The sequence below is a fragment of the Zalophus californianus genome, chromosome 15 (assembly GCF_009762305.2).
Source record: "Zalophus californianus isolate mZalCal1 chromosome 15, mZalCal1.pri.v2, whole genome shotgun sequence".
Lineage (NCBI taxonomy): Eukaryota > Metazoa > Chordata > Mammalia > Carnivora > Otariidae > Zalophus > Zalophus californianus.
In genome coordinates this window covers 76,052,897-76,074,579 of record NC_045609.1, presented here as the reverse complement: position 1 = coordinate 76,074,579, position 21,683 = coordinate 76,052,897, and the positions used below count along the sequence as shown (strand labels likewise).

Below are 21,683 nucleotides of genomic sequence, written 5' to 3'. Positions count from 1 at the left end.
CAGCTTGGCCCCAGAGCCCAAGCTCTTCCCCTATGTAACCCCGTCGTGCGGTTGCAGAGAATGGGACCCAGGGACAGTCTGCACCAAACAAGCCTTTTGGAAGGAAATAAAGGAGGGTCCTCAGGCATGACGGTGTCCCCAGTGCGTAAAACCATTCTGGAGCGTGGCGGGTCCTTAGTAAACATCTGGGGACAGACAGACAGGCAGACACGGGTATCCACTGGGAAGCGAATAAATGTCAGCACCAGAGGAGAAAAGCAGGGCTCTCTCTTCAACCGTGCAATTGAAATTTTCCCACTGACAAATTCCAGAGTGGACAGGCCAATACTAGGGTTTCAGGTCACAAAATAACCAGCCGTTCAGAGAGACACAAAGCTGTCAAAAGTTTGCAAAGATGGCATGGTGGTGGGGGATGAGCAGAAATTGCTTTTTTGTTTTTCCTTAAAACATAGGGCCTGGGGGCATAAAAGATATTTCCTTCGAATACCCTTCTTAAGAATGACACACACATCCCAACATCATCAAATGATGTGAATGGAAGCATCAGCAACAGAACCAGACTTGGGACAGTATTCCCCCAGTGGGACAGTGCAGAGAGGAGAGCAGGGATGTGTCTCGATGCTGTTTTGCCTTTGTTTTAAAAACAGTTCTTAAGGAATAAGGAGGACTTTTCTAGGCTTCTGATGTAGGGGCCCTGTTTAAACAAATGCCCTAAGTCAGCCGCAGCCTCATGGGAACTCTCTGCCCCTGTGGACATGGGAATAGTCGCTGTGTTTCTTGATGGGACTTGAAATAAAAGCAGAGGAGTCTTTGCAGACGGCTGACTTTTCAAAATATTTTCTAATGCGGTTTTTCATACTCAGAGCGAGGCTTTGGATTGGCATCCAAAAATGAGGGTTACTTCTTTCCTACTCCCCCCGCCCCATTCTGAATCTGCTGAGCACTACCCATCCTATTTAGCGCAAAGAATTTCACAGAGGTAAACAGCATCTGGGCATCACTTACCTCCTTTGATGTTTCACACAATTTACAATGAAAGTTTGGGAGACATTTAAAACCTTGCAAGGTCCTAAATCATTAAATTCCTTTAATGTGGCCCTAGCCTTAAAAAATGATAATAGAATGCATTCAACAATAAAGCTGCCAAATTTTAGTGGCCTGTTTGCTAGAGGCTCTTTTGGAGAAACTGAGCCACATTAAAAAAAGAAAAAAAAGCGCCTGGCAGAACTGTTATTACACAAATAAGGAATTGTCATTACACAAATTAAATGTGGATTAATGCAGGTAAAAATGAAAACAAAAATAGATTAGCTAATGACATAGAGAATGCTAGATGTACCGAATATAATCATGCAGGACAACTTTTGCGGTGTTTGACAGGACTGTCACCAGCTCTCTGGGTCCCTGTAGCCACATTTGGACCATATACTCATAATCCCTTATCCAGAAGGTGAACTATAGCCTGTTTTGCCTGGACCAGTCTCAATTTAGGTCTGTTCTCCTGGTGTAAAATGAAAAAAAAAAAAAAAAGACAACTTTTCTTATAGAAAATTTCCAAAATCTACAAAATCACACAGGATAGAATAATAAAGGTCCAGGTATCCTCATTTTCTCTCTTGTACTATTTTTAAACAAATCCCAGTCACCATAATTATAGAAGATAAAAACTTAATGAAAAGCATCTTCACGATGCCATTATCACACCTGAAATAATGAACTGTAATTCCCTAATATAATCAAATATCAAGGCAGTGTCGAAATTTCTACTTTTCTCATAACTATTATAAATGTGTGTTTTTTAAAGCCTTTTGTTTGTTTGAACTAAGATTCAAATAAGGACATGCGCTGCAATATTTTGACAGATCTTTTGAGTTTCCTTCCATTGTAGGTTTCCTCTCTATCCCTTTTTTTTTTCCAACTGGTTATTTTGACATCATTATTAATTCATGGATTTAAGTATATTTTATATGTTTTAATTCTTTAGAGTTATTATGCTTATCGGTTCTCAAATTGCCCCACGTTTTGGTCAGTGGGAATGTCTTCAACTTGGCTTTTGAGTTCTTTGACAAGATCCCAATAGCTTTTGATAACTCCCTTGCTTCTAATATAACAAGAGGTATCAAGTTCATCTTGTAAACCCCCCTCTGAAGTGTGGGACTCAGTTCTTGCTCCAAGAAGCCCTGTGTCCTTTCAGCAGGACATAGTATTTAGAGACCACATTTGGGGCACTGGGGTGCTTATTTCTACAGTTCGGTCATGTTTCTAGGCCTTTTCAGTGGATATGGCTAAGATAATTTTAAAGGTGAAGCATATCATGAGTATATGCTGATACTTTCAATTCAAGTTCAGGATTACAGGGTTTTTACTTGAAACTCTTGTCTTAAATTTGTGTCTCTGTGTTCTCCTGCCAGGAATACTGAATCACCAATCCTTGTGGCAATGTCTCCTGCCATTTGTCCCACAAAGCTTGTTATCTAGTAAATTCCTCAGAAAGAGCTCATGAGGAAAATATTTGGGGTACTTCCATGTTCATCACAGTTTATCTGTGGTATTTAGACTTTAACGTCAATTTGGATAAAAAAATATGAAATCACATTTTCCCTTGATTATGTCAAAGATAGTCCATTTTCTTGTGGCATAAACTATGGCTATTGAGCAATCTCATGATAATCTTAGTTTCTTTCTAAGTGGCTTTGTCTTTTTTGGGTGCCCAAAGGACTTTTTTTTCCCCCTTATCTTAAAGTCCAGTTGATTATCAAGACTACATTTCAATGTTTGTCATTCTGTTTTTGTTTTTTTTTTCAGGTCCATGATGTGTCCCTTTAATATGTACAGTTAACCCTTGAACACCTTGGGGGTTGGGGCACCATCCCCACATGCAGTTGAAAATTTGTGCATAATGTTTAATTCTCCTAAAGATGTAACTTGTAATAGCCTACTGTTGATCAGAAGCCTTACTGATAACATAATAGATTAACACATATTTTGTACATTATGTATTATATACTGTATTCTCACAATAAAGTGAGCTAGAGAAAAGAAAATGTTGTTAAGAAAATCATGAGGAAGAGAAAATACATTTAAAGTCCTGTACTGTAAAAAATCCATGTACGAGTGGACCTGAACACTGGCCCGTGTTGTTCGGGGTCAACTGTCATTTCAAGCAACTTTTTATTTCAGGAATTTTTTCTAGAATTCTAGTTTTCAGCATTTATTCTGCTCTCCTTCTTTGGTTTCCTTCTTTGAGGTGGAGGAGGACCTCTTATTATACATATGTTTCTTCTTGTTCTTTTTGAGCTCTCTCCTGTATCTACCATTTTCTTTATATTCCTTTTTGTCTCTTTATTTATTTTTTTTTTTTAGTTGAAAATTTTTTTGGCCCTTCTGCAAGGCATTATATGTTGTTGACTTATTTGTTTTTTACAGTTTGGTCTTCACTTATGAAATGGTTTCTTATTTTTTTCCTAGATTTTCCCTGGGTTCTATAACTTTGTGTCTGAATTTAAAAAAATTCCAACTTATGATTTTCTTTCATATTTTCCGTAATTTTAGTTTTTAAGAAAGGTTTGTATACCCATCTTAGAGAGAGAGAGAGAGAGAAGCAGAGTGTGTGCACAGGGGGAGGGGCAGAGGGAGAGCGGGAGAAAAGCAGACTCCCAGCTGAGCATGGAGCCCAATGTGGGGCTCAGTCCCACAACCCTGAGACCATGACCTGAGCCGAAATCAAGAGTCACATGCCCAACCAACAGAGTCACCCAGGTGCCCCATATTTTCCATAATTTTATGTCATCTTTATCACTTTTATCTCATTTTGAAATATTGGTTGCATTCTTATATATTTTGTGAGTGTGTCTTTCTGACAACCATTTATTCTTTTCCTTAATCTCTTTTTAAAAAATACACTCTGTGTAGGTTCAACTGTGATCATATTTTGTTGGTTATTATCATGTAAAATGAGTTTTCCCTTACTTTTACGTGGGGGTGGGGGAGTTAGAATATTTTTTTCTAGCTTCATGGCTTTAGAGCTCCCTCTTCTTCCTCCTCCTTTTTTTATAAAGCAATTAAAAAAAATATGGCTTTATAATTCAGAGAACTGCCCCTAGTGCTGCCTACCCACAGTTTTATCTGGATCTTTTTTTTTTTTTTTCTGTCCCTGTCCTACTCTGTATTCTACTTGCAAAGAGGTGCTTGATCCTAGAAGGAAACTTTGCTTTGTTTTTTGGGGCGTTCCTAGGGCCCAGGCTATGGCAGTCCTTTAAGATATTTTCATAAACCTAAACCTTTGTACTCACCCGAGAATTAGATGGTACAAAAGTCTCTCCCAGATTCAGTTGTTTCAAACTGACCTGCCCCATTTCTGGTACAGACTTAGTGGGATTTCAGGATTCTTCTGTCCTCAAGTCAGTCCATTCAATGCCCCAGAGCGGATTCCTTGTGCTTCTTCCTACACAGATGCTGCATAGGTCTGGTAGCTCTTAAATATTTAATGGCTTTTGGAGTTTATGGGGAATCCTGTTACTTAGTTTTTTTCAGGAGATGCTGTTCATGGGTTTTGGTTTTGCTGTCTTGGTGGCTCTGTCTGTAATTATGTGAAGATTAGAGAGATTAGGAAATGACATTGCCACGTGCATTTTCTCAACATTCCCTCCCAATGCAATCCTTGATAGCAACCCCTTTAGTCTCAGAAGTGAAGTTTGCACAATAAATTGCATGGTTGTCTTGCTTATCCTAAATCAGAAATCCAAATAATTCTTAAAATTGAAAGGTTTTCCAATTCATTTGGGTCAATTCCAAACCCGATCTGAACTCACTTGATAGCAAAGGCTGACCTGGTCTAAGATGGAGCTGTGAATACTTTTTACTTTTTCCATTTATTATGAATATTCATTCATTTTCCTTCAGAAGTGTTCATATCTTTCATTGTAGAATGTGGCCTCAGACCCAGTGATGATGTCATGTAATATACAGTGGAGATCACCATCTTAAAATATGAAAAGCTGTAAAATCTGAAATACTTTTGGACCTACAAAGTTCAGATAAGGAATTACAGATCTGTAAAAGACTTCACCCCCTTTACCACTGAAAATTACAGCAGGTGAATTTCTGTCCCAAGCCAGCTGATCCTATTTTCTCTCCCTGCAGTTAGGAGTAAGACTATGGCTGCTGAAGGGGCTTGCACGGCACGTGACCATCAAGTCACCTGGGCCAGCAATGTCCCACTCAGATGCATGGAGAGACAGAGAGGCACATGAAACAGGTACAAAAAGGCCAGCTGTGAGGAGAGATCATGGGACTGGAACCCAAAAATAAACACTGCTTAGGTCGGTGTTCCAGTTTATAATTTCAATCACTCACGAGTCCTTCCTTTTTTAAGGTTCATTGAGCTATCCCCTGTGTTTTTCCAGTAAAACCCACTCAATTACTTTAGCCAGCTGGAATGGATTTCTGCTACTTGCAACTGAAAGGCCTTTAATAAGCCACACATATGGGACTTCTCTCCCAATGCCATCTTCATGAAAGGGGTCCCCTGAATCTCAACACAAAGTGGTGGAAAGCCAGAGTCTAACCTCTGACTTGTTGACTCATTTAGTCATCAGAGAAGCTCCTAATTAGTGCCCAGCGCTGCGTCAGATTAAAAAAAAAAAAAAAAAAAAGGAACATAAAAGAATAGAAAGCATAGTCCCCAATTTTGGGAAACAAATTAAGCTTAATCCATGGCATTGTCTTTTTGTCTCTTCCTTTCTCTACCAGGTAATTCCCTCTAAGGCAGTTTGAACATCTAAAAATAGTCAAAAGGTCAGCTGCAGAAATGATAAGAGGGTCTGACTAGGGATAATCTTATGGGAAGTGCAAGATGTCCTTACATTTGGAAGAACTTGTCATTCATCTATTCATCCAACAAATATTTATCAAACACCTTCATGTATCAGGCACTGATATAGGCACCGGGGAGGGAGCGGTGAGCAAACCAGAACAAAACCCTGGCCTTTATAAAGATAGCGTCGTCCTATGGGAAGCAGAAAAGAAGCAAAAAATAGTAGGTTAGATGGATAAGAATTACAGAGAATAATAAACCAGAAAAGGGGCAGGGAGATTATGTGTGGAGTGAGGGTTACAGTTTATTTTTTGTTTTTTTAAAGATTTTATTTATGTATTTATTTTGACAGAGAGAGAGACAGTGAGAGAGGGAACACAGCAGGGGGAGTGGGAGAGGGAGAAGCAGGCCTCCCGCGGAGCAGAGAGCCTGATGCAGGGCTCGATCCCAGGACCCTGGGATCATGACCTGAGCCGAAGGCAGACACTTAACAACTGAGCCACCCAGGCGCCCTGAGGGTTACAGTTTTAAATAAGGTGGTCAGGGAAGGCATCACTGAGAAAATAGCACTTGAGCAAGGACCCAGAGGAGGAGAAGGAGCAAGCCACGGAGATGTCTGGGTGTAGGGTTTCCCACACCAAACAACTCTCCAACACCAGCTCGGTGTCCTACATTCATCACCCGGAGATGGTGTCAGATCCCACAGTTTAAGGGCATAGTCCCCCAAGACTGTCCTCCCTCTCCAGACACCAATCACAAGTCCACATTGTCACCTGGGCCCCTGACTACTCAACTTGCTATAGACCTGAGGTTCCCACCACCCGCTCTTTGATTAATTTGCTAGAGCAGCTCACAGAACCCAGAGACACATTTTACTTACTAGACTACCTATTTATTATGAAAGGATAGAACTCAGGAATGGCCAGATGGAAGAGATGCAGAGGGCAGGGTATGGGGGAAAGGGCACAGAGTTTCTATGTCCTCTCCAAGCATGCCATTTGCCCTAGTCTCCGCATGCTCACCAACCTGGAAGCTCTCCAGCCTGTTCTTTTGGGTTGTGACAGAGGCCTCATTACGTAGGCATGATTGATTACATCACTGGCCATTGGAGATTGATTCACCCTCCAGAGGCTGGGGTGTGGGACTGAGAGTTCCAACCCTCTAATCTCATGGTTCATTCCCCCCAGCAACCAGCCCCCACCTTTAGGTGTTATCCCAAAGTCACCTCATTAGCATGGCAAAAGACATCTCTGTGGCTCTTGTCCCTCAGGACATTCCAAGGGTTTTAAGGCCACAAATGGAGATGAAGACCAAATATACGTTTCATATGAGAACTCACAATATCACAGAGGGCAAAGTGGAGTCAGGGAGAGCCTCTGGGAGGCTGGTACAGAAATTCGAGGAGAGGTAGTGGCAGCTGGGTCCTGGGAGGTGGATTGGAGGTGGGGCTCTTTGCTCAGGACCACGTGAGTTCCTCTTCCATCAAATATGCCCTGCCCTTCTGGGAGTTTTAACAGTGTGCTGTTTTTATGATAATTACCTGTTGCAGGTTTATAGGGCGTCCCATGTTTGATGTAGCAATTTATGAAACAGTGACACCGTTTCACACCTTTCATCTTAAGGTTTTGAAGAGGATGACACATTTTCTGCTCTGAGGAAGCCAATTAATTAACCTGATTCCACCCTTTCCACGGAGAAGGGTGCTACTATGCCCATTTCAGAGGTGTTAAACTGAGGCCCCGAGCTGCCCAGGGAACCCTTTTGCTCCCAGTCCATCCCTGTGCATTCCAGGAGTACAATTGGGATCTCTGAATATCCTCATCCAGACCTTTTTGAACTTTTGGAACTAACATGTAGGTAGAAATAGGAATTATTTGGAAATGATTTTGGGATCTTCACGTTGGGGAAAGGGGCAGGAATTCTAAACAGGAAGTTGAGCCATCTTCCCAGCTGTATTTGGGAATAAACATTCATTGCCAAAGATGGGCCCGTTCAGCTCTGTGCTTGGGGAGACAAGGCAGAAGAGAGGAGGGTGGCAGGAGGGTGCTCCTAGGGAAATTGAGTCACGAATCTGTTTGCCTGATTTAGCAATTCTGTGCGCCACTCCACTCGCATGGCACCTGCCAGAGTGACACATGTCCGTGGTGGGTCGCATTGTTCTTGCTTCTTTGAGTGTGAGTCTTGGGTGAAAAGAAGCATTTTCTGTTCCTAAATGCAAACCAACTACTCTATTGGGTGCTCAACTGAAGTCACGACAGCTTGTTCCAGGGCTGGAGGAGAAACTGCCTGTGCTAAGTGCTCAAGAAGCTCACGTGCACTCAGTGGAGTCTTGGAACAGTGCTGTGCTCCACAGGGAGCTGAGGCATCTTCAGGAGTTAGATGACGGCCCACGGTGTAGGATCCATGCTGACTGCAGGCCCCAACCTCTATGTGCCCCTCTCGTTCCTACTTCTCTGCTGTGGGGTCTTCGGCTGAGTCAGGAGTGTTCTGAGTGGATTTAAAGAAGTAGTACGTGCTCCAGAAGAGAGTGATCCATTGTTTGTAATTGGAACCGATGTGCACTTGTTTTCCAAGAGGCAGTCAAGTTTACATTGGCATTTTTCTTCCAAAGTCATGGTCATGTGTAATTACGTGGGCTGATACACCTCTAAGGATTTAGGAACTCAAGGGAGTCGAGGGTTGTTTGGATGCAGGGCATATTTAATCATCTTGGCTTTACTGCGGGTGAGAAACTGCTTCCTCAAGCCCTTGCCTGTTCCTCTGTCTTTCGTGGCAGCAGAGAAAACAAGGCAATACCAGCCACATATGCATGTGTGTCTTTTCTGATTGGTCTTGGTTTCAGCAACAGGCCAGCTGGCTGTTCAGGGAAAAAGAAAGAGCTCACTGCACATTGCCTGCATTGGTCTGAATTTCACTGCTCTGCCAAGGACTTAGAAGGGGCAGCATCTGCATCCACGGCTGTCATGGGCATTCAGGCTCTTGGATAACAAGATAAAGGGCAAAAGCTGAATTTTCTTGTGCCAAAAGGAGGAAGAGTATCAGAGCCAAGAAGATCAAACCACTGCTGCCGAGAGTGGCTAAATGGTACCTATTAACCTCTGTCAGTGCTGGAGTTCTGCAGTGGGAATTTTGCCAGAAATCAGCCCTGAGTGAAAAACAAGGTTTGGCTGGCTCCATATTACCATGGGATGGAGGCATGGGAATTTCCAGTAAAAGAAGCTAAGCTGTTCCATCCTCAGTCTGTAAGGATGAACCCAGGGTTGGAATCAAGCATCCTGTGAACTGATGAGATGCAGGTCCATGCCTTGTCCCATGGAGGAAGTGGACAAAAGGAGTTCCTGCTTATTGTGGTCACGCACCTGGCAAGCAGCCATTTCAGATGGGGAGTGTGCATATCATCATGGGCCAGGAGTTGGCCCACGTTGAGGATCTGTCTTCTGAGAACTGCTTCCACGTTTCCTGTTGCTGGCATCTGGGGGACTTGCAGTTTTCTACTGCCATTCAGACTCGCTGGCTCTGTGCTTTCTCCTGGCAAGGGAGGAATACTCACCACATGTTCAATGGTGGATATGTTGCAACTAGGATTTGGTGTGCTTTGCTAGAGAGAAGATTGGAGGTACTGATCACCTGAGAGCATTGCAGGAACACCCCACAAGCAAATCCCTAAAAACCACTTCAGAAGAGGTGGCCCCTCCTTGCTCTTTGGTAGCTTAGCAGCCTGGCTTAGCTTCTTAGCAAAACCCACTCTTTCCTCTGCTAGTGAAACTGGACTGATGAACTTGGATGTTTCCTGTCACCAAATAAGCCAACAACCACACTAGTTTTATGGAGCAGTTATTAACAAAAGCCATTGATTCCAGGCCAAAGAGCCCTAAAATTCAGCCAAGAGCCTGAATAAGCATCGCTGCAGAGCAGTGTCCTCCTATTGGCTGAACAACGCATATTTCAGTAGAGTTGTTGCTTTTGATTGCTTCTGGATCTTCTATTATTTGGGTTGTCTATTTCCAGACATTTAAGCTCTTCTGGCCACTAGTATTAAGGAAAAACATGACTTATTGAAGGAGTCCATTTTGTTTCCATCAAATGTAGCAGGTCTGCAGAATCCTGGGCTTGGTTGGATGAGGAATGCCATTCTACTTGTGTCTCAGATGGGGAGGTAGAATAGGAGCTTATTTGTAGGAAGTCTTTATTAAAGGAAATCTAATAAGTCATTTTTGAGCAAAAGTAATCTAGAACATTGTTTTAGAAATGGTAAGTTATAACCATAAGTAGTTCATGACCTGTGTTAAGAAAAAGGCAAGTGAAAAAGAACAAAACAGAATGGATCAGAGCACATCACACATAATAAGGGTCAGAATCATTTCTTGAAATTTTGCCTTAGTTGGTTGGATGTAAACTTGACTGAATTACGATGGAAAATATGTTGCGTACAGCAGTTCATCGTCAAGAAAGGTTGAAAATTACAGTTTGTGGATAGGAGCCAGGAGTCTCCAGGTTCTAGTCCTAATTCTGCTGCTGCCTCTATGAACTTGGGCAAGACCTTTTACTCTTTGGGGTCTCAGTTTCTCAACTGAAAACTGAAATTGTCTATGAAGTCTTCTCAGTTCTAAAATCCAATGATTAAGTAAAATTCTCAAAGGAATCAATTTCAGCATTCAGCCAATAAAAAAATTATTCTGCACAGTTAACTTCTATTTTCCACATTTTGGAAAGAGATGATTTCCCAAAGAGCTCTGAAATGGACAGACCACGTATATGAACACAGTCCATTAGGATGGAAGTTACTTCAATACATTAACTGAGCCCAGGAACGGTATCTGTGGGTTTCTAACAGAAGTTTTGTACTAGATTTCTCTGGTTACACTACAATTATGTTTTGGCTGTATTTGAAAATATATACAAATTCTCTTTTGGATGGGAGAGGAGGACGGTTGGGGAAATGCAAGTAATTGCTCAGGAAATGCTGAACTTGGTTAATTTGGAAACCACTTCCAGCTAATGTTGAGTCTTGGGCCACTCACAGTTCCTGCTTTGTATTATGACTAATGGAATGTCAAAGAAGCATTGATCTACTAAGAGCAACCAAGGAGACCCAGAGTAAGCTGGGCCTCCTCTGGGGAGTGACTGAGAGCTTATTATTTCTGGGCTGAGGTGTTTTCCAAACAGTCTTTTAAACTATTGATTCTTTCGTTCATAAATTCATTAGAGCATAATTTGGAAGGCATCTCACAATATTGCTTGGATCTCATTATGCTTATCGGGTATCATCTTTCAAATCAATGTCTCCCTAAATTCACATGGAGAAAAACTAGAGCATCTTGGGCACAACCACAAGTCAGCTGTGTTCAGGGAGTTAAAACGGGCAACTTTAGGAATATGGGTTCTACTATATAGCTGGTATGTGGGTTCCAGGAACGAGAGACAGCTTCAGGTCCTTAAATCATAGATCCGAAGCCAAACTGTTTGCAACAGAGAAGCAGTATAGGCTTTTGACTGTCATCTGCATTCATGGTGCTTTAATTCCACCGGTAAACTCTGTAGCCTCGCCGAAATGTCAGAACTGGAAGGAAGCCTGCAGACCATCTTGTTAAATGCTCTTGTTCTCAGAAGAGGAAAAACGAGGCACCGCTTTTAGCTACCTTTTCTATGTGAAGATGCATTAAGTGTTTTTGCCTCTTTCCATAAATTTTAAGGAGATCTTATTTTGCTCTTGAAGGTTGGTGATCCGTAACTGATTGGCTAATTGCAGATGTAGCTTTGCTTCATGTTGCGATACTGAATTTCAATATTGGTCAACACAGTGCCTACCAACGCCCTACAAAAACATCCTCTATCCACGAGCCACTCCTCTCAAGATTCAAAGCCCGAGATGCCTTGACATGTACAAGAAAAGTTGGGGAGGCTTTTATTAGCTTTGATTTTGACCCCCTTCTCATAAATTATGCAAAATGTGTCACTTATATGAAGAGCCCAGAAGAGCAGTTGCCAGTTGTAATATAAAAAATGATACCGCAGAAACGGAGACCTGGTTGTGGCAGATACCCTGTCAAAGGAATGATTTATAATCTGGGAATACAAGCAACAGGAGAGGCCCACCAGCTAGGGCTGTATCATCTAAAGCAATCAAATCCCGCAAATATAAAGCAATTTTGTATTACCATTTCCAAGTGCTCCCCACAATAAGGACTCTTGTATGCCCAAGTTTAATATTCAGAGCAGAAACCACAAACTCGAGCAGCCGCTCCTGGTCAGGATAGTTAATAACAGTTCCCAGGCAAAGGCATGCTGCAATAGCATCGTTCCGAGCAGCTGGGGATTTGCTCGTATGGCAGCCTCTCTCGCTGAGAAGTAGAAAGCGATGGTAGGTCAGACATCCATTTGCTTTATAGATTGATATAATTTCATCAGAATTTATGATGTGGGAATTACTGCACAGGCAAGAAATGTAATCTAACCTTCATCTCACACAATGCAGAAAAGATATTATGTTTTTGAGAAAAATACACTGACTTGTTGAATCAGATTGTGCACGTGCAATCCGAATGGATTTCAATATTTCCTTGGACAAGTCATTGCTATTTGCACTGTCTGCATTAAATTGGCTTGCCTAGAAGATGTTTTAACAAATAACAAAGAATTTTAATGCTATTTCTTCTTTCATTTTTCTCAATGCCAGAATGGTGTGTGAGTTCATTACCAGTAAAATTTAAACATCTGTGGGTGTAATAATAGTTTATCCTAATTTCTCTAGCCCATATTTAGAATTTTTAATATCCAAATAGTGTGATAACATATATGATTCTCTTTCATCCTTAGGAGGGGTTCATTGAGCTTCAATGGCCAAATAGAGTAAATGTTGATAGCCCTCGAGGACCCTTTATAGATGATCATCACAGTGAGTCTGTATGTCCTGTTGTTCGGCTCTTGAAGCCATTTTGCTTGCCTTGGGTCTATAGTTTCCTTTCAGTGGGAACCTGAATATAAAATATGTTTTAAAAGGAAGGGCTTTTGGGGCGCCTGGGTGGCTCAGTCACTTAAGTGTCTGCCTTTCACTCAGGTCATGATCCTGGGGTCCTGGGATCGAGCCCTGTGTCTAGCTTGCCACTTGGCGGGGAGTCTGCTTGTCCCTCTCCCTCTACCCATACCCTCTGGTAGTGCTCTCTCTCTCTCAAATAAAGAAATAAAATCTTCAAAAAAAAAGGGGGGGGGCTTTCAAGATGGCCCTTACTCCTTTCATGTAGGACTAAACATTCCTTGAATCAAAAATTCTTTTCATGTAATTTAAGAAAGAAACAACAATTTGCAAATATCAGGGCATTGTCCCAAACCTGAATGTCTACAGAAGTGTCTTTTTGTAACACTTTCTGGTTTCCGCTAATGACATGAGTGTGTAATTGGCCATGGTTAATCAGGACAACCCAAAGTCACTGTTTTAGTCGTGTTTTGAATTGCAAATATGTAGTAGACTTAAAATGTACATAATCTGGAACTTAATGAAAATATGTACCTAATAGAAGGAATATATTTTCTAAATAGGAGAAAACCCTCATGTTTAATTGGCTGGTATCTCCAAAGAAGATTTTTTTTTAGTGTAAGTATATCACATGGAATATTTGGTGTACAGTATCCCATGGAATATTTGGGACATTTTTTATCTGGCGACTTTAAGGCTCTGTCCTTAGCCAAGAGAGTTTGTGGCAGGTCACTCCATAAAGCCCTTTGTAATTCAGGTACTGGATCCCAAGCAATCTCCCCGCTTTGCTTTATTTTCCCATCTTCACCATCTTTCATTGGTTTTTTGTTCCCACATTTGCTCAGCTCCTCCAATTCTGGTGCCTAACTGATGACTTCCATCTTTTAAACTTTGGCTCTTTCTTAAGGACAGAGATCCACCAGAAACTCGCCCTACACATGCGCACGGGCATGTGCGTGCGCACACACACACACACACACACACACACACACACACACACACACACACATATACCCCTTTCCAGTCCTTCTCTGGCAGGCCTTGCCCTCACAGACAGTTCTCTCTGGCATGGGGGAGGAAAAACAATTTCTCCTATACTAATGGACATGGCTGATTTATTCCCACTCTGATGATGAAATGTTCTCTCATTTATTCATTGGACAAACAGTGATTAAGCACCTACTATATGATAGGTGCTGTGGGGAAAAAAATGAGTAAGACATGGTACCTGCCTTTGAAGAGTTGCAGAGATGACCTAAAAACAAATGATTATATTACAGTGCTATCAATAGTAATAGACAAATGGGCAGCCCAACATATCACCAGAGAAGGGGCCCTCTGCATTTACCAGGGACACAAATGTCACTCATCTTGTATGGCTGCTCTTCTCTTCTCCTGTCCAAATCTATTCTTTCCCATTGGCTCAGCTTTAGACAATTTCCCACTGACTCATCAGTTGCCTTCTGACGCATGGTACCTGCCTGGCACGTACTCTATAAATTACCTGAGAGCAGGCACAGGATTCTTTGTATTTTGCCTGCCTCAGCATCTCTGGCCCAATGAAGGTCCTCAAAAGTATTTGCGGGGTGAGACATCGATGTGCTTTTTAAAGTAGGGCTGATGTGGCTTTTATAGGACTAGAGCACAAGTCAGTTGCTGACCAACAATTAAAGGTCACAGCTTTGGAATTTATGGTCACTCATCAAATTGGTAGAGGCAGGAAAAAGTGGTTACACATAATTTCCAGTTCTGTCTAAATTACACTATCTTGGGGCCATTCCTTCTAGTTACCCCCAAACATATCTGATATATTACATTCAGGCATTCCTACACAATATTTATGTAAATAATTGCAACATGGAAAGTCTTCTTTTCTTCTGCAATGTGTCATCACATACACTTTAGAGTCCCTGTTGGGATCCTTTTCGTGGGCTGGAGCCTCTGCACACTGTGTGTTTAGAGAATCACTCTGCCTGTTTGACTGGTTTGTAGGTCTGTTTTTACTTAAGAGCACGCAGGAATGGAAATGTAGCTGTTAAATTAATCTGGCCTTGATGAAATATGTCTGCTTCACTAGTAAGGTTACTGAAATTTACATTTTCGTCACTCTTCAGTGCAGGCAGGATTTTACTCCTCTCTGCAAGATCTTTCCAGAACACATCTCAGGAGATCCAACTTCTCCAATAATGGTGTCAGTAACTTTGGGGCAACGTGAAAGGAAGAATTAGCTTTATTAGTGTAGCTCACTTTTAATAGTCACATAGGGATGAGAGGTGAACAGTGGGCTTGCAATTGACTAGGGCTGGAGAGTGTGGCTGCCTTACCCTCCTGCAGCTCAAGGTCCCAACTGGATTGTCATGTCGATTTGAGCTGCCTAGATGACAGGGGTGCTTGCACGGAGAAAGTTGATGAAAAGGCAGCTCTTCTAGATTTTTCTTTGGGGGAAATGTGTTCTCCTTACTTGTGCTCAAAACTAATACTGCTTGTTATTACTGCCCAAGAAAAGTGATCGATGTTATTCAGCATTTTGGATTTGTACAATGTCAAGTGGGTTAAGTGACAGATTGATAAGTGTGTTCAGTTTATGCTACAGAACATCTGATTTAGATGAAATCAGTTAGAACGTACCTCATGGCCAGCTTTTTTGTTTGTTTGTTTCCCCTTCCGCTGTTATCATAATCTAGGGTCTTAGATTGCTACAGACATGGTTTGCTACAAAGCCTCCTCTGTTACCTCTAGTCACTTCTCATCCATCCTATGTATTGACTCCTAACCAATCCCTTGAACACGTCTCCTTCAGAGGGGCCACATTTGGAATGGTGATCAGACAGGAACAACAGGAATCTCCTCCATTTAAATTCCATCAACAAATCTTCAACATTTCCTGAATCATAAGTCACGTTCGGAAGTTTCAACAAAGTTTGGTGGGCGGAATTTAAGAATGCATGAATAGACAGGATTAAATGTAGCTTTGAAAAAAAGTTTGAAATGTGAAAAAGATACTACAACCTCAAATGAATTTTGATCAAAAGACCCAACATATTTCTGATAATGGCTGGAATTTATATTTAAAGAGATAATAGAGGATGCATTGCCATGAAGCCTGTGTGGCCTGATGTGGTGAGAGAGAGAGGAAGAGGCAGAGAAGGAAGGAGGGGGAAAGAAGAAGAAAGAAAAAAAATAACTAAAAGATTAGCAACGCAGCCCCCGCTCATCATTGGCAGTAGCAAAATTCAGAATGAAAATACTAAAACTAGATCAGTAAAATTGAAGAGGAACTTGAATCATATAAGCTGAATATATAGTAAAAAAAAATTTGACCAAACTGAAGGACAAAGAATAGATCCAACAGGTGAGTAGTAAATTCTTGAAGAAGACACGATATGTATGCACAGGAGGTTGGAAGTTGAGAAGGCTTGTGGAGCTGATGTAAGAGAGACAGAGACTAACACCAAAACACAGCCTCATGGAAAGGACATTGTTAGTTTACAAGTCAAAAACTAAGGTTACCCACCAGAGAGAACAGATTGGAGAGGCTTTTTATCCCTTCCCCCTTCAATGACCAAAGCCAGAAACAATGAAACAACATTTCAAGAAGAAAATATGAGACTAAAGAATGCTTTTCATTCATAAAGACAACTGAGTCAGTAGTTCACTTATTTGATGAACAACAACAAAAAAATTCCCTCTCTGTCTGTCTCTGTTTCTCTCTTTCTCTCTCTCTCTGTCTCTCGATACTTACAGAGCTGTAAGGAAACATGGAAGGTTTCTGTGTGAGCAGTGAGGGCAGCTCCCCAGAGGTCTGCAGGATGAGAAGGAACCATCCAAAGAGATGGTGTAGGTGTGTGGAAAGGGATGGTGGGGAGAGGCTGCTGGTGCACATGGTAGATAGACAAACCGTGTTAAGGACCTTATGACTTTACCCTAAAGGCACTGGGGAACTACTGAAATGTTTCAGCCAAGAGAATACAACAATTTTGCATTTTCAAAACTCCTCTGGATGAAGCGGGGCGGGAATGAATCAAAGATGAATAAAGTTTGGTGGGGAGTGATGAGTAAGGACATTGTTGTAGTTGTTCAGACAACAAATGAAGGCAGTGTTCGGGGTGGCAACGGGTGTAGACAGAAGTCAATGTATTTGAGAGATATTTACAATGTGGGTGAGAGGCAAACAAGGAATGGGAGAGGGTGAAATTGAAGATGACCTTGATGTTTCTGCTGGAGCAAGTGGACTGGGGAATTCAGAGGAAGGAGCAGGTTTGGGGGAACTTTGGGGGCCATACCTGAAGGCAGGGGGCAGGATCTGTAAGTTTGGACTGGAGATACAGATTTTAGTGACCTTGGTATGAAGAAGGTGATTATGTCCTAGGAGTAGATGCAAGTGACCAGAGTGCATATATAGAATGAATTGAAACCAAAAGATATTTTCAGAATAGTTACTTTAGAACATTTAGAAGCCAGGTACCATTTTTTCATCAAAGAATATTGAAAGATGCAATGACCAATAAGTAATAAATATTGAGGAAGTGTTGTTGCTGACAGATCTAACTAATCAGAGCTACTATTAGACTAAAATAATTTCAAATAAAAAAAACTGAAAGAGTGGGGTGCCGGGCTAGTGCAGTCAGTAGAGTCCACAAGACTTTTAATCTTGGGGTCATGAATTTGAGCTCCACATTGGGCGTAGAGTTTACTTAAAAAAGGCATTAAAAAAATTGAAGGGAAAAAATAGAGATGTTTCAGAATTTTAGGTTACAATGAATGGATGAAGGGAAAAGAGGGAATCCCAGAGTGATAACAGTTTTTCCTGTCCTAAAACGTAGTCTAAAGGTATTTATGGCACATATAGTGAAATATAGCATTAAGAGTGATTATCAAGTGTTTTACAGTAAAAACTGTACTCATCCACAAGGTGTCAGCCTACAGGCCAAAGAGGCAAAGAGAAATCTCCAATTATAGTGTAACCCTAATATACCTAGATATCCACAAATTAAAGCAGGGCCTTGTCTTGTGATAGGTGTTATTGATATCCTCATTTTACAGATAGGAAACTGAGACTCAGTGAGGCAATGAGATTTGATGACATTCTTGATTTTAAGCCCAATGACCTTCCCATGGTTTATCATTTTTATAAGAACCAAATGATAAAACAAAAGACAGATCAAGTGTAGTGGTAATTATTATACTCTTGTGCAATTATGACTGTCCTGGGCACTTAGATACTGTCTGCACATAGTAGGCCTTCAAGTGAACCTTTTCCATATGACCGGATTAATTGATGGATTAGCCAATTATTTAAAACAATAAATATAAGTGCTTAAAATTGCTCTCATTAAAAGAAAGATCAAAATATCAGGCGCCTGGGTGGCTCAGTCGGTTAAGCCTCTGACTCTTGGTCTCAGCTCAGGTCTTGATCTCAGGTTGTGAGTTCAGGCCCCGCGTTGGGCTCCACACTGGATGTGGAACCTACTAAAAAAAAAAAAAAAAAAAGAACATCAAAATCACATACATAATTCAATAGAGGAGACACACTTGAAAGGAATATATATATAGTATATATATGTGTATATGTATATATTGTATACAATATGTGTATATATTTTTATATATATGTATAAAATGTAGTTAAGAAAAGCATGGGGAGAGTGTTGTTGAAACAGAAGGGAAAGGAAGGAGGATGTAAATGATTAATAAGAGTAAATAGGATACCATATAAGAAAGTGTGAATTGACACAAGATCGTCCATTGTATGGGGCACCTGGCTGAGTGCCGCATCTCTTCCAATCGGAAGAGCATGCGATTCTAGATCTCAGGGTCATGAGTTTGAGCACAATGCTGGGTGTAGAGGTTACTTAAATAAATAAAATAAATAAAACTTAAAAAAAAGGCCATTGTATAATGACAAAAGACAGACTAATAAAGGCACAAGAATTCTAAAAATATAAAATATTTTTAAGAAAAAGATCTAAAATTATAAACAGAAAGCACAGAATACCACCAGGGAAGATTTAGGCTTCATATTCTCTTCCCAAATATGAAATCAAGTGGACAAAATAAAGACATTGAGAAGGTTGAAAAGAGAAATGATAGTGCAATTAATGCATTCCTGTTTATATATCCTCAGAATACTTAAAAACTGATCACAAAATAATTTCACAAGGAAAATCTCCACAAACTTTAAACCCCCAGAGTACAATTCATTAAAACTATATGAAATGGACTCCAACAAACTACTCAATATCTCATTAAGTAGGTATATATGAATTATACAATCTTCAGAGCAAGTAAGAAAATTAGAGTTTAAAAATCTATATAGAAATAAACAGGTACAAGTTCTAACAGCAGAATTTAGACTTTTTTCCTTTACCTGTTCTTATTCTAAAAAAAGATAGACACAGCATGTACTTTTAAGATCTTAGGAAAGAGAGAAAACAATAAACCCAAACATGTAAGTAGAAGGAAATAATAAAGACACAGGCAGGTATGAATAGATTATGAAGACAAAATGGAATAATTGATAAATTCAAGAGCTGATTCTTTCAAAAGATGAATATATTAGGAAAACCTCTAGAACATGGAACTGGAAAGAAAAACCCAGAAATAAATTTATAAATGAGGCAAATATAACAATAAAAATAAGGGTGATATTACAATAGAGATGTGAGCTCGGGTGTGGACAGTTCTGAATGCTTTTGAGATGAATAACGTTCTAAAAACTCAAATGCCAGGGCGCCTGGGTGGCTCAGTCAGTTCAGCGGCTGACTGGTGGTTTCAGCGCAGGGCATGATCTCACGGTTGTGAGATCCAGCCCTGAGTCCGGCTCTGAGCTCAGCATGGAGTCTGCTTCAGATTCTCTTTTCCTCTCCCTCTTCTTCCAGCTCATGTGCTCTCTCTCTCTCTTGCAAATAAATAAATTCCTTAAAAAATATAAAAATAAAAACTCAAATGTCGAAAATGAGCAGAGGAAGTCTTGAACTGAGCAATACATGAAGAAGAGATTGAAAAACTATCAAATGATATTACTCCTCTCCCACCAACACCAGAAGGCAAAGAGAACCAATAGATTAAGCAATAGAAAATTCTTGTTACACACACACACACACACACACACACACACACACACACACACATAATATATTTTAGAGAGAGAGAGAGTACAGGCATGAGATGGGGGGATGGGACAGAGAGAGAGGGAGAGAGAGAATCTTAAGCAGAATCCGCACTCAGCACAGAGCCCAATGTGGGGCTCGATCTCGTGACCTTGAGATCATAAGCTGAGCCAAAATTAAGAGTCTGATGCTTAAGTGACTGAGCCACCAAGGCACCCAGAAAATTCTTGTTATATAAAACCAGTTTTGAACACAGAAAAATATGGTAAATTACCTAATTTAATCTACATGACGAATATAATTTAATTTCAATATATCTGTCAGACCAAACAGGATAAAGATAACAGAAAAGTTACAGATGTGAAATTCTGAAATAAAGAGCAGTATGAATAATTCAGCATTACTTTAAACAAATAACAGTCTGCACTCCATAAGTTTATTCCTGGAATGCAAAGAAAGTCCAAACTAAGAACTAAGAATATAATTACTGAGAAATTAGTAATGAAATATTTCACACCTGTAGGCTAAATAAGAAAAAGACCCATATCATTCTTTTTAAATATAGCAAAAAAAAGGAATTTGACAAAATTTATCATCAAGCTAAAAAAAATCAATTGGATAGAGTATTTTCTTTCTTTCTTTTTTTTTTTTTTAAGATTTTATTTATTTGTCAGAGAGAGAGAGAGCACAAGTAGGGGGAGCGGCAGGCAGAGGGAGAAGCAGGCTCCCTGGTGAGCAAGGAGCCTGATGTGGGACTCAATCCCAGGACCCTGGGATCATGACCTGATCCAAAGGCAGACGCTTAACTGACTGAGCCACCTAGGCATCCCGATAGAGTATTTTCTTAATATGATTAAGAGAAACAATTTAAAATATAAATGACAAGTATTGATAGACATTGTCCAGGATTGAGCTCAAAATAATAAGATCTAAGAGGTACCTAGGGTCAGAGAGTCTGCAGTGTTGGTTAACTACTCTCAACAAATAAAAAAAGCTCTGTGGACAGTAGGACTGACATCTGATAACTACTGATAAGCTGGTGAAGACAACGTGAGGGGAGGGAAGGCTGCTCACTTTGGGCCAAAGAATTTCATTTGGTCAGCGATGAGATTCTGTGGCAGAGACAGTTACCTGCTAGAGTCATATCCCCTCCTCTCCCCGTTTTTAGCTGGACACATCGCTGCTGAGTAAAAAGATTACATCTTTCAGGCTCCACTATAGCAACTAGATATGATCATGCACCTAAGTTGTGGCCAGTGAGCTGTGAAAACTTTGGGTAGCCTAATTAAATTAGACATGGTATACCATTCTTTCCCCTTTCTTCCTTCCTATAGTAGCTTGGAATATGGTCGTGATGGTTGGTGCTCCAGTGACCATTTTGGAGCATGCAGATAGAGTCATATTCCCTTGTAGGGTGAAGCAGAAAGCTTTTCCATCAGGGACTCTCAGCTTGGAGAAGCCTGGCCTTGAGCGCTATGAATCTGTGGGACTATGTTGCTTTAGCCATGGTTTTCTGGGTCACTAGTACTCACACTGGAATCTTACTCTAAATGATAGCATTCTCAAGAAATAATATTGAATTGACTTTAATGTACAAGTAAATAAATGATCTGGGTCCTAAAGTCTAGACCATTACACTTCTAGCTTAATTTTTAAAGGAGGAGAAGCTTAATATCCACACTAGCTACTTAAAAACTAATCCTCTTTATATTTTTCAAAATATTTTCCAAATCAGATACCACAATAAGATAATTTGCTATGGGAAACTTTTGGCTATACACAAGTT

At 40.6% G+C, this 21,683-nt stretch overlaps 1 long non-coding RNA gene across 1 annotated transcript in view; it reads left to right on the top strand.

The window, feature by feature from the left end:
- Nucleotides 1-12,088: 12,088 nt before the first annotated feature.
- The window catches only part of LOC113923483, an 84,376-nt gene continuing 74,781 nt past the window's right edge, over nucleotides 12,089-21,683 (top strand). The window contains exon 1 of the long non-coding RNA XR_003520341.2: nucleotides 12,089-12,176. This is a non-coding gene — a long non-coding RNA (uncharacterized LOC113923483). The remainder of the gene's footprint in view (nucleotides 12,177-21,683) is intronic.